At 35.3% G+C, this 16171-nt stretch overlaps 1 protein-coding gene across 8 annotated transcripts in view; it reads left to right on the top strand.

Moving 5' to 3' along the window:
* Window positions 1–16171, top strand: part of LOC100578314 (monocarboxylate transporter 10) — a 122696-nt gene that overhangs the window by 39729 nt on the left and 66796 nt on the right. The window contains exon 1 of one of the 8 annotated variants that reach the window (XM_026439816.1): window positions 10162–10348. The exons of the other annotated variants lie outside the window; for them this stretch is intronic. The gene's annotated coding sequence lies outside the window, so the exon portion shown is untranslated. Of the gene's footprint in view, window positions 1–10161; window positions 10349–16171 lie in introns of those variants that run through there. 8 annotated transcript variants of the gene reach the window in all.

The raw sequence follows: 16171 nt of genomic DNA, 5'->3' as shown, positions 1-16171 counted from the left end.
AAATGTTGAGCACTCTTGAAAAATCGCTAACTTGAATTAGGTTCATCCTCTATCTACTACCATCAATAAAATTTGAATCTTTTCAGAAAAATAGCCCCGATAGAGCATCTCGATTTTCAATTTCAAATATATCTTTCAACGTTTTAATTTCGAAGCTGCACGATGCCTCTAAATCCTTCGATCTATTTAACGCGTATTTTAACTTCGGATAACGCGATTACATTGTCAGACACGATTTTTGCTCTTTCTTTTTTTTTTTTTTTTTCAAACATGACCGGTCACGTTCGAACACAAATCAAGGGAAAAAAAGTATAACGGTGTTAAGTTGGTCAATCGATGGGTGAACTCGATTCAATTATGCGTCGCGAATCGTTGATCCGTGGAGGAATTCTTCGGTTCTTGTGATCGTAACGCGTCCCCTAGAAGGGGTTTCCAGTCGATAGAGCAAAGATTTAGGTGAACCAGAACAGCGCCTCTGAAATCGCCGCATAGGTCTTCTTTAAAAGCTTGCACTCGTACGAGAGCCCTGCAAAAAAAGAAAAAAAAAAAGAAAAGGAAAAAAGAGAGAAGGTAGAAGGGAAAAAAAAAACGCGGAACCGAACCGGAGACAGAGTGTAACGGCATCAGTGGCTGAGAGAGCCCATTATTCCGTTCGTGAAAACGAGGAGCTTTGGGAGCTTTCTCTCGAACTTGGTTTGAAATTAAGATAAACCCGTTTTAAGTGATACTCGGCTCTATCGGAAAGTAACTTCGATGGAAGTTCCTTTGTCCTGGAAAAATAAACCGTTTAAGGATTTCGAGTTTGTGGAATTTCGTATTAAATAACTTTCTATTTGATGGTAGTTAAATTTGATTGGATAAATCTATCTTAGACGAGACGAGACGAGTTTAAGACGATTCATGATTGTGCTATTTAATTTAACATTCGAAATCTATCAGAACTTTGTAGTTATCTTCGAATGATCATTTAAAGTTTAGAAGATTTAATTAAACAGATAATTTACGTAACCTCTCTTATGTTAGAACGTATTTTGCATAATAAACGATATAAATATTTCATATAATAAATTAGATTGCGTTGAAACATAGTTAGTTAAAATGTGTGCATAAATATAATATATTTCAATAATATTATGTTATTATTAATATTCTATAGATCGAGCCTTTTTGTTTAATTAGTCTTTGTGAAAGTATAATTACGCATAATTTCTCGTAAATTATTTATTTATTTTATTTAATTTTTTAATTTATTTTCGTAACAATTTAATTCATTTTACTCGGATACACATATTTTCTCGTAATATTATAAAAAATTAAAAATATAAAGAAAGCGTTACATTTCGAATTTTTAATTAAATATTAACTGAATCGATTAATTCAATATTAAATATTTGAACTGTATCTTTAAATTAATTTGCTCAATACGAAACAACTCTCTATCTCCAAGTTTACAATTTTATTTTCAATTTTAATTGAAACTCGACAAACCGAATTGAAATATTCAAAGGAAACAATATTAAAATTACGATTTTATTTCCTTTCGCAAATATGCAAATACGTTTTGGTCTTTGGCCCGATACTACATTAAATAATTCCAATTTCCGGGTTAAATACCGAAACCCGTGATTTTTGGGGCAAAAACGCGTAAATGTATCCACGGACACAAATCTCTATTTCCCCCATTGATCTGCAGCTGATCAAATACACGATCAATCGGAAGCTCGGCTAAGTACCAAAAGCCGTCGAAATGAGTTGATTGCCGTATTGCAAACGATTCTGCTCCAAATCTACGTATCGATTAACATCGGATCGACAATCATCGAGTATTTACGCGTGCAAATTATAGCCGGATGTAATCGGCTCGATTAATTCTTTCCGATTTGATGGCTCGCCCCAGATTTTGTTACACGAAATTTTCTCTTTTTTTTTCTCTCTCTCTTCTTCCATTCACAATTCACAAATCCCCAAACAGAAGAAAATTAGAAATTTTAATCTACTCGAGTAAGGAATTTCTTTCGAAAATGAAGTTGTTGAAAATTTATTCAAATTAGAATGAATTGGAATAATTTTTTTTTGAAATCGAAATTAAAAAACAAATTTCAAGAAAAAATTGACTTATACATAATTTTATTAATCTTATTAAAATTTCTCGTTCCAAATATAACTAAATATATTCTTAAAGAATCAAGATTAGAAATTTATTACAATTTTCCTTTACATTTCCACGTTCGAACACGAAATTCAAACGAAAACACAGATTATTCCATTACATCTATTTTTTTTTATTCCACTTATAATAATCCACATTATACCATTATAATAAGATTAATCTTAAAATTATATCTATTATCTCTTATTATTACGATCCGTTGTTAAAAAAGAATAATTTAATCGCCTGTGACCAATTATATTTTCCATCCCTTTCCCTATTTCTCCTCCTTTCTTTAAAAATTTCTACTCATTCTCCATTAAGAACGCCAAGAGACGCGTTTCCGGCGAATTCTTTATTACATCGCTCGATCGTATAAAATTATTAAACGCGTGGATAAAAGGCGCGTTTCGTGCGATCAACGAGATAGGTGTTCGATTGTACGGGCGTCGTTCCGTAGCGGATTACGAGCGGAGGGTGTAGCCTCTCGCGAATTCCCGCGTGTTTACGAAACGTTCGATCCTCTCATCCGCAAACAAGATGCAGATCGTGGCGTTGTGAACGAGCCTCCCCTCCCTTCCTGTCCTCCCTTAATGCCCCTCGATTCACTTGATTGCCGCCGCCCGGACTCGAGAGGACGTACCCGAGGAAACTGTTGGCCCTGTGTCGCGCGCTCCACAGACGCTGCAACGACGAAGGCAAATACTAGCCGGGTTTCCGTCACATTCATGTCCTGATATATGGGCGGCGAAACTTGAATGTTTTGAGATTGATTTTGATTAGTGTACCAAAGTGGAGGAAAGGGTCAACGGGTTAGAAGGATAGGATGTTTTTTTATTTTGGGAAATTTATTATTAAGAGAAGCGACGATAGTCTTGTTAAAATTTCAAGGGAGGTTCGTTATTTCGATGTAACGATTGAACTGGAGATTTTACCGGGTTCTATTGATGATTATTGATTGGAGAGAGGGAGTGAATTCAATTTTTAATTAGACCTTATTAATATATTGATATTGTAGTAAAGAACTCTTTACAAATTTTTTTACGATAACGACGAAAGCTTTAAAAAAAACCTTCTATAAATTAAATTAGTTAATTAAAAGAGTACAATGCGTATAAAATATTTTAATTTTGTCGATCAGAAAACAATCTCAATTCATGATCACAAAATTCTTATTTTTATATATCATTCTTGGCATTTCGAAATATATATATATATATTTTAACGATATCTGTTTCCAATAAATTATATCAGAAACGGTCTTAACAGTCTGTATAGCATCGCGATTTTATCGGCAAAGATATTATCAATCCTCGACTCGAAAGCTTTCGAGATAAATTTCGCCTGCACGAAATCCATCCGGCGAGGGCAAAAACCGTATCGTTTCGCGCAACAGTTCTCTTGTTCGCAGTTTCCGTTCCATTCCAACCGCGTCCGGCGAGATTTGAACGTAACGAGGAGTCAGACGGGCCATTAGGTCGGCGTCGCGGCCGACGACGTCCCCGGAAATTGGTTGTTTCGTTTCGAGTGTGAGAGGCGCGGCAAGAACATTGGGCTCTCGTTCGTTCGTTCGTCCTTTTTTTTTTATCGACGATCGTCGAGGAATCGTTGGATCGCCGAAGGAAACGATACTGACGACTGTCAATGTGGCTATGATTCGATTGTCCGGGATGGGTTCGGTTTCGTTCGAATTTCGTAGCTTTTAACGCGAGATAAAAGAATATGTACATTTGAAAAAGTATTCGAGTTGGTGGATGATTTATTTTGGTATTTTTGGCGTATTTTTGTCTCGGAAAGGAGGGATCGATTTTTTTGATGATTAATAAAAAGTTTCGAGGAATATTTATTTTTGATATTTTTAATATCTTGTCTTGGAAAAAGAATAGATTTTTCAGATTTTGGTGATCAATTTAACAGTAGATTAGGATCCTTATTTTTTTTTAAATTCTTCAATTCTTTTCGTTATATTTTTAATGGTTTAATCATTCAATGTTCTGTCGTAGTTTGAAGTTTTTTGGGATTAGATTCTTTATACTTTGTTTGTATGTATACATTTTTACGAATATAAATTTTATCAAAAAATTACGTAACAATAGAATTAAATATGAAGCTGAGATTTATTAATTCGAGCAGTTTTTTTCGTTCTTTCAATTTCAACGGGAAGATTAAATATTTTTCTCATTAACCGTTGGAGGAAGCCCGGAAATAACAAATTAAAGGAGGCATTTAATCTTGACAAGGCTTCGTCTTCATCCTCTTTCCTCCAACCAGAACAGCGATGAAACGAAGGATACTAATTCTAGATAGGAATAGCCTCACGAAACGTTTCGTATACTATAATTATAATCGAGAACACCATTGCAATCTTCGACTCGAAGCACGAAGAGAGAGAGCTATTAACGTCAAGATAGATAGATGTAATTCATCCAAATAAATCCAAACAAATCTCTCTGAAATATATAATAAATTTGAAATTCGTGAAATTGTATATTTTTAAGCAAATGAAGTCAAACATATTTTTTAACGTTATTGCATTTTTTTCATATAAAAAAACTCTCTCAAAATATTTTCATTGTTTATTATCCATATATCTTTATATATTTAATTAAATATATTCTTTTTCAATTTAATAAGCTACATTTTTCCATTAAATTTCCATTAAATTCGTATACCATTGCTTCGTATTCCATTTTCCATCAAATTCAAATTCCAAATAAATCCACTAAATCTAACCCTTTAATGAATACTCAAACAATTAATATTCAAACATCGAAGCTCCATCGCAAAAGCATTTTTATCCTTCCATTCGATCATTCCATCTCAATCAATCGGCAGTAAAAAATGGACGAAATTCCTTCGTCAACTAAAAGTTCCAATCATTGGATTCTTTCATTCAAAAATCTTAATCTCACGACAATTTCCACGATTCTTCTTCCTAATTTTCTCTCGATACACATAGAAAAGAAAGAAGAAGAGAAACCAAAATCATTTTCCTCGTACACCAATCGAAACAAACGTATCGGCGAGCGTTATACCGTAGGGATCGTTCGACCTGTTGTTGAACTGTCGTCGCCGAGCGATAATGAACCCCATGAAACAATGCGATGCCCCAGACCTCGACGAATTTCGTTAATCCACGGCTTTTGACGCTCAAGATTTCGTGATTGACCCGCCAGTTTACCAGCTAATTAGCGATTTTCGGAACGGCGAGTCGCGACTGGATGCGCATTTACGATGCACGTTCCAATTAATCGGTGGTCCGGCGCGGGGTTAATTGGCCGATGATCGATGGAACGAATCGAGAACAAGTCAAGAACAAATAGAAATCGGGAAAAATTCGTAGACCGATGGAAATCGATTCCGTTGGTTGTTGTTTGGAAACGTGTTTCGTTGTTGTTTACTTATGTTTAACGCTTTGCTTTGTTACATCCGGAATCGATGTATTTTCGCCTCGATTCTCTTTAGATTTTGTTATTCCATCCCATGGAATGTGATATGTTTTGATTGAAAAGTTGGTCAAAGTTTTTCCTTCCTTTCGATCGGAATGAAAAATCGGCTGAAAAATAAATTTAATTATTAATCTTGATATATCCTCGTAATTTTTAAAATAAATTTTAGATTTAAACGATAGATGAACAAAGGAAATGAAAGGAATTAGATTTCAAGTTGTTCGAAACGAAAATTCGGAAGATTTTTCTTATTTTTTTTACGATAGGAATATTCGTGAAGTTGAATGCGAAATGTACTTGTTCTTGACGTTTATTTTTAAAATAGATTCTAAATTCGAAATAAGAAATGAAGAAGAGAAGAAAATCTCGGAATTAAGAGAACCAGAAATATAATTTAAGAAATTTAAAACAAAAAGTATAAGAATTTACCGATACTAAAAAGCATTTCATCCGGAAATGGCCGGTCCAAAGCTTCGTTTCGCAAGTCTTTAAAATACAGTACGGTTGATCTAGTAACTTAAAACGTATTAGATTTTCAAGGACTTAAAATTCAATTTCTCTCAGGATTCTCAAAGCATTGGAAATTCGGATTAAACCTCTCCAGACTCTAGAGCTCGAATTGAATTAAAATTCGATTTCTGGAGATTTAGAATCTACGATATCGGAATTCCAAATACGATTTACCTATTTTACTACCACTACTGCCACCCATCGATCATGTTCCACTTCTACCATCCTCCTCCCTTTCGTGAACAACTCAGATTCAACAATTCCGAACAACAGGGACGCAAACACGATAAAACGGTCTTCGAAGCGACGAAACGCTTTCCGAATACAACTTCATCATTCTGGTTAACTCGATATCAATTTCCGGTTTTATCGATATCCTCGAAATGAACTGGCCGATTAATTCGAGCGACAAAACTATCTGTTTTCGCATTTACTATTTTCTTACGAATTCTTTCTATTATTCCAACATTTTTCCTTATCTTTCTTCTTTATAATATTTATGCGTCTCGTATTTACGTACGAAGAATTGAAATTTATGTTATTTTAATTACACACGAGCATAAAAATAAATTACGAGTTTAAATAAAATTATACGAGTTATTTGATGATTTATTTTGCATAAATCGATAAATTCACATTTTGATTTCTAATATCATTAACTTGCAATTTAGTTTGCTTGTCGTACGTTTTAATAAAATTCAAAAATACTATAAAATATTCGAATATCTATAAATTAACAAACGCTTTAATATATTTAAATATCATCAATTCTTTTTACTCACGAAATAGCCGGAAATCTGTTGCGAGCTCGAATCAGCATCCATCGGATCACCGATTTTTTACTCCTCGCCCACGCCTTAATCGTTTTCGTATTTCGAATTTCAATTTGTTACCACGAGCCGCGCATAATTTTCAATAATTTTCGCCACTGCCGCGGAAATCATGATCGATCGATTTTCCATCGGTCCACCGAAATAACAACGGCGTTAATTAATAAATAAACGCTTGATTGCAGAGTGAATCCATGTTTTAATTAAAACCGAGATAGATCCGACGATTTTCTCACGTGTCTCTCTTTCCCTCATCCTTCCCTCGCCTTGGACAACTATCAACAATCGACTCTACACGTTCTAAAATCATGTTTATTTGTCTATGTATTTCTCTCTTTCTTTCCTTCATTCTTTCAAATTCCAAGTGTTGTTATTCACGAATAATCGACTCTCCGTTTTAATTAATTTTATTTGCTTAGATTTTTCTTTTCCTGCTTTTCTTTGTTTGCGTTCTTTCTTTGTGTTTTTTCTTCTTTTATTCGTTATTTTTTCATTAAAATATTATTATTAACGACGCAAAGGAGGGATATTACGCAAAAACAAATTGCAATTACTCTCGATATAAATCGATAACTAAAAACAGAAGGTTTATTTATTGTTGCTCAATGTTATATATTATTTATCCTTTGCTCGCTAATTGAAATCTTCGCTTTCAACGTCGTGCTGGATGAATAATTGTCACGCGTAAATAATCGGTGTAATGACGATGATCGCACGGATGTGCGCGCTTCCTTCTTTATTTATGGGAATTGGAATAGATAATTATTGAAAGCATTATCGAACCAATGTTTTACGATGATTGTAAATAAATTTCTGTATTCTCAATTTTCCAAATTTTAAGGATCCAAAGAAGAATCTTTAGTCTACGTCGTTAAATTCATCCCTGTTTTCACGAGTTTAATCGTTTATTTCTTTTCACCTTACTTCCTTTTATCCCCCATCTCCTTCCTCTTCCAAACTTCTTCTTTTACTTTCGATCTCTCGCCAATTATACGTGTCTCGAACTTCTAATTTCTGGTCGTAGCAACTCTCTTACCCGCCTGGCCGATCAATTGGCCGGCCAAGAAGTTTCCAAAGACTCGGAAAACTTGAGAGGTTTGAGCAATTGGGACGTGATGCGCGACGATCGCCGCATTATCGAATTAATTCGACCTCGTCGACCTCTTTTGCCGATGGTCACTGTTACTCTGTCCTTCGAAACGAAAAAGATTTTTCTTCCCCCGAAATCGCGAAAAATTCGTCGAAGAATCGATCGAAGAATTCGAAGTTTTTTTTCTTTTCAAATCCAAACGTGAACGATATCGATAATTATCGGATTTTTGCGAAATTAAAAGAGAGACAAAACAAAATATATATCATAAAACGAATTCACTTGCTCTCTAAAATTTCAAATTGAAATTTTAAATACGATAAAACGTTACACTCATTAATTAGCCTGTATCGTGTATCCTTTTGTACACGAATGTTGAGAGCAATATTGATGAAACATCACATGTTTAAAATATATCCATAAATTCATTTTCAAATTCTTTTTCGCCAATGAATCGAACATTCATATTTATAATTTCAAAAAAAAAAAAAAAGGAAAAAAGAAATCAGAAACATTGTTCATTTTAACGACGTATCATATATATTGATACGGAGCTACGGAAATTAATGCATCGACGAATTTCGTCCTGGATATAATTCGTTATAATCACACGAGTATTATTCGCACGAAATTGTCTGGCAAAATGCTCTCGAGCTATCACCGAGTTCTTTGATGGAAGCGCCTATTAACTCCTCCAATTTGCAACAATAAAAACGGATATTGTTGGCTCGATTCATCTCGAAGCGGAATTTTCCAGATCTATCATCGCCCATCACCCCGAGATACTACTTGAAATTCCATCATTTATCACAGAGTATCGACCTTTATTCGATTAAACTTTAACAGCTGGCACTTTTTCGCATCGTTACGAAATGTAAATTGCATTCGTTAAAAATATAAACTGCCGCGTTTCCCGTAGCATGAATTTTACGAAAAATTATTATTACTTCGTTATAACGAAAAATTGATGTTTTATTCGTTCTAATATCTCCAATTGTTCGAAAGAAAACTAACTACAAAATGAATACTCGCGAAGCTTTTGAAATCTTGATTAATATTTCGAAAAGAATCAGATCGTGAAATGGAAACAATTTCCAATTTCCAACTACATAAATTTACAAATTCATTTCGAATTTGAGAAGCTATCCCGATTGAAGTCGAAATTGTTAATCCATCCGTTCACAAAGAGCCGAGCGTGTCAAACGCGTACGAGACAGAAATTTTTTATTGGGAACGAAAGAGAAGTGCAAAAATGAAAAATGTTCTTGCCCTTTCATGCACAAACATTCTTGTACAATCGCGTTTGAACGTGCAATTGCGTTTACAATTGTGCATCACGATGTTTCATTAAATTAAATTAACAATGTCGTCCAATTTGTCGGATGTTAATTTTACATTTACGAATTTGAAAATAAATTATCCACGAGTAAAATTTAACGAAATTCGTTTATTTCTAGATATTTTTTTTTTTTTTATATCATCCAACGGAAATAATTGATAATACAAAAATAATGGACAGAATAACTGACCTTTTGTTTTCTCTTCTCGCAACGATTTTAAACGACGATACGTTTCCTCCTCCTTCCGTTGGAAACCAATTCGATTCTGATAAGCCTCTTCCAACCAACGTCCAACTGTCTGCACCATCTTGGCCCCGTCTCTTTCGCTCGAAAAAACAGATGGCGATCTTATCAATTTTCTCGATATCGAACAATGTATTGGGTGCTCTTGAAACCAATTGTCCGATTTTAGGTTGAACGACGTTTTGTCAAATTGATGGGTTTGCTTCTTGATACACGAAAAAGAAAAAAAGAAAAAAGGGAAAATATCGAAAAAGTATCGAGAAAAAATATAAAAATCAGATATTATTTAATTTCGATTTTGTTCGAATAAAATAACTCCTTTTTCTTGAATTTCGTTCGAATTTTATAATCGCGAATTTTCACAATCGTCGAAACACGACACGACACGTGATATGTATCTCGAAACGACAACAAAATATTCTGCGACGTATTTATATATCGTTCGTATTTATACGTCGATACCGAGAACGAGACAAGCGCGCGTATGTTTATTAGAGGAACGTCCTATTAATACTATTCTTATTTACATTCGATGAATTTACATTCAGTCTCGCAAATTATCTCGTCCGTGACGGTACGATATTGTGTCGCGGAGTATCTCGTCTCGTGGCGTGCTCACAAATTACGTCGTATGGAATACGTCGTCCGTGGAGTGCTCGAGCTGCACATATATTGCATCGTGTAACCTGTGCATACACCCTCGTGGTTAATTAAGAAAATCTTCGAGTTTTTATCACGTGAGTATCGAATTCCAAGACGTATAATATATAGGCCGTGAATCATAATTTGAGAGCAAATTGGCAAAACGCTGGACAGATATTAAGATGACTCATTCGTTTCGAAGTTATGAAAAAGTTTTAGTGCTCGGTTCTTTTTACGATGTAAAAGAAAAAAGAAGAAGGAGGGTGAATTTTTCTGAAAGGCTTTGGGAAGGTTATTCTGAAACGTGGTAACAAGGTTTAGAATAATTTATTCGTTCATAAAGAGGGATTAAAAGTGGGGGCATAAAACTCGCGATTATTCTTCGCTCTTTCATCAAAGCTCGATATCGCGATTCGCGTTTTATTTTTCTTCGGCAAAATTCCTTTCCTTTTTATCGATTCCATTTACCGGGTTTCTCGGGGAATAGGGATGGAGATTTGTAAGGGAGACAGGCTATGTAGGCTGCAGTAATTTACTTACGTGTCATGCTAACTCAATGTCGCGCGATTAATGAGACATACGGGCGCTGAGATTGTAATTAACGATGTTATATACGAGTGCCTTATACGATTTTGAGAGACTCGGGTTTCCAGCCTTTGAGACCTTGTCTAATGTATTCTCTTCCCTAATGCGTCCGATCTTTTGAATCTGTTCGCGAAATGAATCGAGAATCGAATCGTAAATTTTTTAATAATTTCTTTTACGAACCATACTTACGTTCCTTTGTTGGCAATTTTTTTTTCTCGTTCAAGAAAAATCCATCCGGGTTAATCGATTAATATCCATCGTGTTTATTTATCCTTTATTTCTTTGAAAGTATAATCTTTCTTTCTAATTTCTAATTTCTTTTACGATATTTACGTTCCTTTGTTGGCAATTTTTTTTTCTCGTTCAAGGAATATCTATCCGGGATCGAAAATTAATATCCATCGTGTTTATTTATCCTTCGTTTCTTTGAAAGTACAATAAATCTTCTTCCCAATTTTCTCAATAACGTTTCTATCTATCTTTCGACAAGATTCGGTCGAAGTTACCGCTTTAAAACTACTTTAAAACTCGAGCGCCAAAACTTGGACGCAATTAATATCCCAATCACCTTGTTCAACAATTTTTCACCTACTTTAAGACATCCCATCCGAGTTATTATCTACTAAAAAACTTTCAAACGCAAACAATATATCCCAATCATCTCGTTTAATAATTGTTCAACCTTCATTCCTCGACTTTAAAATATCGTATAGCATAGTTCGAAAAGGTTGAACAATCAAACTTCGATCTAATTAATATTCCATTTTACGTAATACGTGGAATAACGAGCAATTAGAATAGAAAGAAGAAGCAAGATTGAACAGCTGTTCAACCTTTAAACGAAAAAACCAAGTCACGAGTTAACATGGTAGAAAAACACACCATAAGGTCTTGGCGACACGGGTTCGAACAATGGTGTGTTATCGATTTCCATCCCCTCGGACGAACAGGGAGCGAGAGAGAGATAGAGAGAGAAAGGGAGAGAGAGACAATGAGATGGCTTTCCACGCGAGCTTTCTCGCTTCCTCTCCACTACAACTCTCAACACTCTCAGTGGCGTTGAAAGCGCGGAACATTGTGACGAGAACCGGTTTTCATTGCGACATCGATGCGTTTCGAAACAGGGAGGACGGATATGTGTCGGGCAAATGGTCGCACGCGCGGCATTCGCGACTAATCGCTGCGAAACTTGCACGCTCGTCCACCATTCGCTGAAATTTTCGAAATTTCCTGTTAGACCACCGCTCTGCTCTTGTTGCTCTGCGGCGAAATCACGGTTTGGAATGTTGTTGGGAGAGGGGGGATGCGATGGAAATAGGCGGGATGATTTTCAACAATAATTGAATTCTCTCTGAGTGGAGCGATTTATTTTTAAGGGTGAAATTTTTCTCGTTTCTTCAACATTTTGCAAAAGTTGATTAGAAGAAAAGTTGTTTTGCGATTAAATTATGGAATGGTGTTAGGAAAAGGATTGTTAAGTTCGAAGTTGATGGGAATTTTTTAATTGGTTGATCGGAATTTTTAGAATTGTTTTTAGAGAAATTCTTTGGAATTAGATTAGGATATATTGTTTGCGTTTGGAAGTTTTTTAGTAGATAATAACTCGGATGGGAATGTCTTAAAGTAGGTGAAATATTGAACAAGTGATTGGGATAATTGCGTCCAAGTTTTTCTTTCTTTAGAAATTTTTCGTCGTTGAAACTGATTGTTTAGAGTGGATTGAATTTTCTAATCAATTTTTCCTTTTTCGAGTTTTTCTTTTTTTTATCGTGTAATTTAATCATAGTTTTTATCAGGTCACCAAAAGTTTAGGTTCATTGTTGAATGAAATGCATCTTCGAAGGGGAAGAAGGTGGAAGGTGGATTTTATTCGAGGATAGATGTTTTGAAAAATAGATGAGCTAGAATTGAATAAATTGGAATATTGAAGAGTAATGAAATTAATTAGGAAATTAAAGATTATCTATTCTTTAAAAAAAGGAAAAATCGAAGAAAAGATTTATCCACGGAGAAAGTTTTTACTCGTTGTCGATATTGAATGAATAAATTAATAGGATGGTTCTTTTGTGCTTATCCTCGCCAATACAAATACGTAGTTAATATATTTCAAAATAACGAGAAGTTCAGCCATTGTGCCAATACCCATTGTATCGAGGAATCAATTTAAAAGTTTCAATGCATTATCCAAGTCACGTCTCCGGTAAAATTACCTTCCTTTGCTTTTAACAAATAACCAGCCCATCTAAATCACCCTTGGTAAGTTGAGCGGCTACTTGGCGAGAGCGAACTTTCCCTCTAATATCGCAAAGTACCTCCATAACACCGCTACAACTTGGAACAGTCCATCATTTCCAGCCCAACCTTCTAACCAACCTCTGAGCTAAATCATCGCGGGGGGGAGGGTACGTCGTGGCGCAATTTGAACAATTTTTCTCGTGAAACATGATCTGATTCACGATATATAACCCCCGTGCTTAAATCTTTCGAATATTTATCCATCGTACAGATCGCGAATACAGGTCTGAATCCGACTTTATTAACCAGTATTTATTGACTTTTATTGAAATGTTGGGAATGGATAATTAAATCGAATTTCGCGATAAATATACCGTTAAATCATCGACGTTACGTGCAAAGTTACCTTGGATTCTATGATACATCGGATCATTGATTGATTAATTGATTATAATATCTTTTCTCGCGTGAAAATGTTGGTGATATAACGGTGTAATAAAAATTGTAATATTTATAAGGATTCTTGATAAAAAATAATAAACCATCCTTCGAATAAAACTTTATGTATCTTTTCATCAGAAGGGTCACATTTTTACCGCTCGGTATACAAGCGTTTTAAATTTTCACGATGTATCTAGAGACAGAGACTATTATTCTTGAAATATGTAGCTTTCGAAACCGCGAAAAAATTATTAAGAGTTAATGAGTGTTAGACAGGGAATATATTTAAAAGCAAAAAACCTTTTTTCTCTCGACGATTAATTTTTCTTAAAACTGCGTCGAAAATGAAAATTATATCTTAGATAGTCGCTCGCAACGCGTCATACTTTCACGGAAATAAAATATTCGCGAGAGAGCGAACTCTGAATCTTAATGGATATCGAGCGATTTGAGAGTGAAAAATTACCCTCCCCTCGGACAAAATATTCCGAAAATTACTTATTCGCGCCCTTAAAACCTCTCTCAAATCCCTTCGAGAAACAGATTTCGCTCTCTCGGAGGAAGAAGAAAAAGAAGAAGAAGTAGAAGCATCATCATCGAAAGAAAGTTTCCCAGTCGGTATTCGACGTGGAATAATTTCGCTTCCCCAAAGTGGACAAATATTTGACGAGGAGCAGGGGAGGAGCGAAAGGGAGGGCGAGACGTGTTTAACGAGAAGGAGCATCGGTGTCGGACAAACGGTGCCTTCAAACTGTCGCGCGCATTCAATTCAACAGAGTCGACGGTGATTCGCGGTTCTCTCTCTCTCTTTCTCCCTCCCCCTCTCCTCCCCGTATTCATCGTGTCCCGACCATTTAAACTTTTACGGGTGACAGTTTCGAAGCGAGCTGTCGCGCGAGCTGACGCCCCCGCATCTCGCCCATTCCTCCCGATGGACGTTTATTCTCGGCGCGCCTGGTCGAGAGAAAATCGTCGTTTATGCGTCCTCCCAACCGGCAGGGGATGACGCGACGCGACATTTTTTTATCCGATTGTTTCCGAGCTGTTATCGAATCAATGCGGGGGGGTTCGCTTGATTAAAAAATCGATTTGAAAGAGGGAAGGGGGTTGGAGTTAGTTGGTTGAGTTAGTTATAGGATAAATTACGTCGATTGAGTTTGGATTATTGTAATATTTGTTTCGATTATCGAATTAATGATAGGAAATTGCGTCGATTCGAGAGAAAATAAAGACGGTTGAGGTAATTTAGGGGATGATTGTGGAGTTGGTCCATTCGTTTGGGTGTTTCTTTGAATTTTTAGTTAGATTGAGGTTGGATTAGGGGGAAGAATATTTATCTCGAATTAATATGCAAAAATTGTGAAAGGATAGTAAAAAGGATCAAAGATAATTGGTGTAAATTAGGGGTTATTCTTGGGTTGGTAAATGAAGTCGAAATGATTCTGAGTTTGCAGACTTTTAATTGAAAATAGATTAGGTCGTAGATTGTGTAATATTCATTTCATCAAATTAATATAAAAAATTGCGGCGTAATGCATGTATATGATGATTTAAAGGGAAAAATTTCGAAAATATTTAAGTAAATTATTAATCAGAGATGAGTTTGTTTCTATGATATTCATTGGATAGGAAAATTGCAAAGTTTTCGAGATATTAAAAAAGAAAAAGAATAAGTTTGATAATTTTAATTTTAGTATTATTTAGGAAATCGAAATCAATCATGTTTCAATTTCAATTCTTCTAAAGCTTCCGCTGTTTCGTGGGTGCTGTAACAATGATTATCCGTTTAATTGGAAACTGTTGGGATCGAAATAGCCACCATCAGCGATGGTCGATTGATAATAATTATCAACGTGCACGAAGACATCGAAACTTTGGAAAAAAAAAAAGAAAAAAAGAAAAGAGAAAATTGTCGTTAAATTGGAATTCAATCTGACTAGAACAGAAATTGAAATGGAATCTCTTTTTATTTCTGGATTTAAAGGGATTCTTGAAGACAAAAATAGGAGATGGTTGGACTGAAAGTTCGAAGCGCAATGCTGATACCGCGATTTTCGTATTTCACCCTTGGATCGTGGGGGATATTCAGGGAGGATATTCAACTTTGTTTGACGTTTCACCGATAAATCGATCACCGTTCCGTTCAATACACTCCACGAGATATTGCGGAGAGATTAGAAGAGTTCACGGACCAAAATAATAAGAAGAGAGAATACAGCGCGCTTAATCGAAAAATAATCTTATCTCGAAATACTTTTTAACAAGAGAATAACTTGAAAATTTTTATTCAAAAATCGATCAATTCGATATTCATCAATATTTTTCAATTTACCACCACAATCTTTTCTCGATATTTCGTCAAAAATTTTCTTTCCAAAAAAATTTTCAAAAAAAACTTCCCCAAAAGAGCCATCTCATCAAAGATCGAATTTTCAAGATCCACGCTTCCAAGTTTCCAAGGAAGCTTCGATCTTGGAAACTTCCAATTCCAGCTGGGGAGGAAAAAAAATCAGAAAGGATTGGAAAAAAGTTTCGTACGCTTTGGGAATTCAATTGGCGCGTTTTCCTCCGCCAATTTCTTCGCCTCGCAACGGTTATCGCGCTCGTCAATTTGCAAAACAACCACGTCGAAGCATCTCCTCCACGCGAAGCGT

This window comes from Apis mellifera, linkage group LG3, assembly GCF_003254395.2.
Source record: "Apis mellifera strain DH4 linkage group LG3, Amel_HAv3.1, whole genome shotgun sequence".
NCBI lineage: Eukaryota > Metazoa > Arthropoda > Insecta > Hymenoptera > Apidae > Apis > Apis mellifera.
This window is presented reverse-complemented; position numbering and strand designations above follow the sequence as displayed.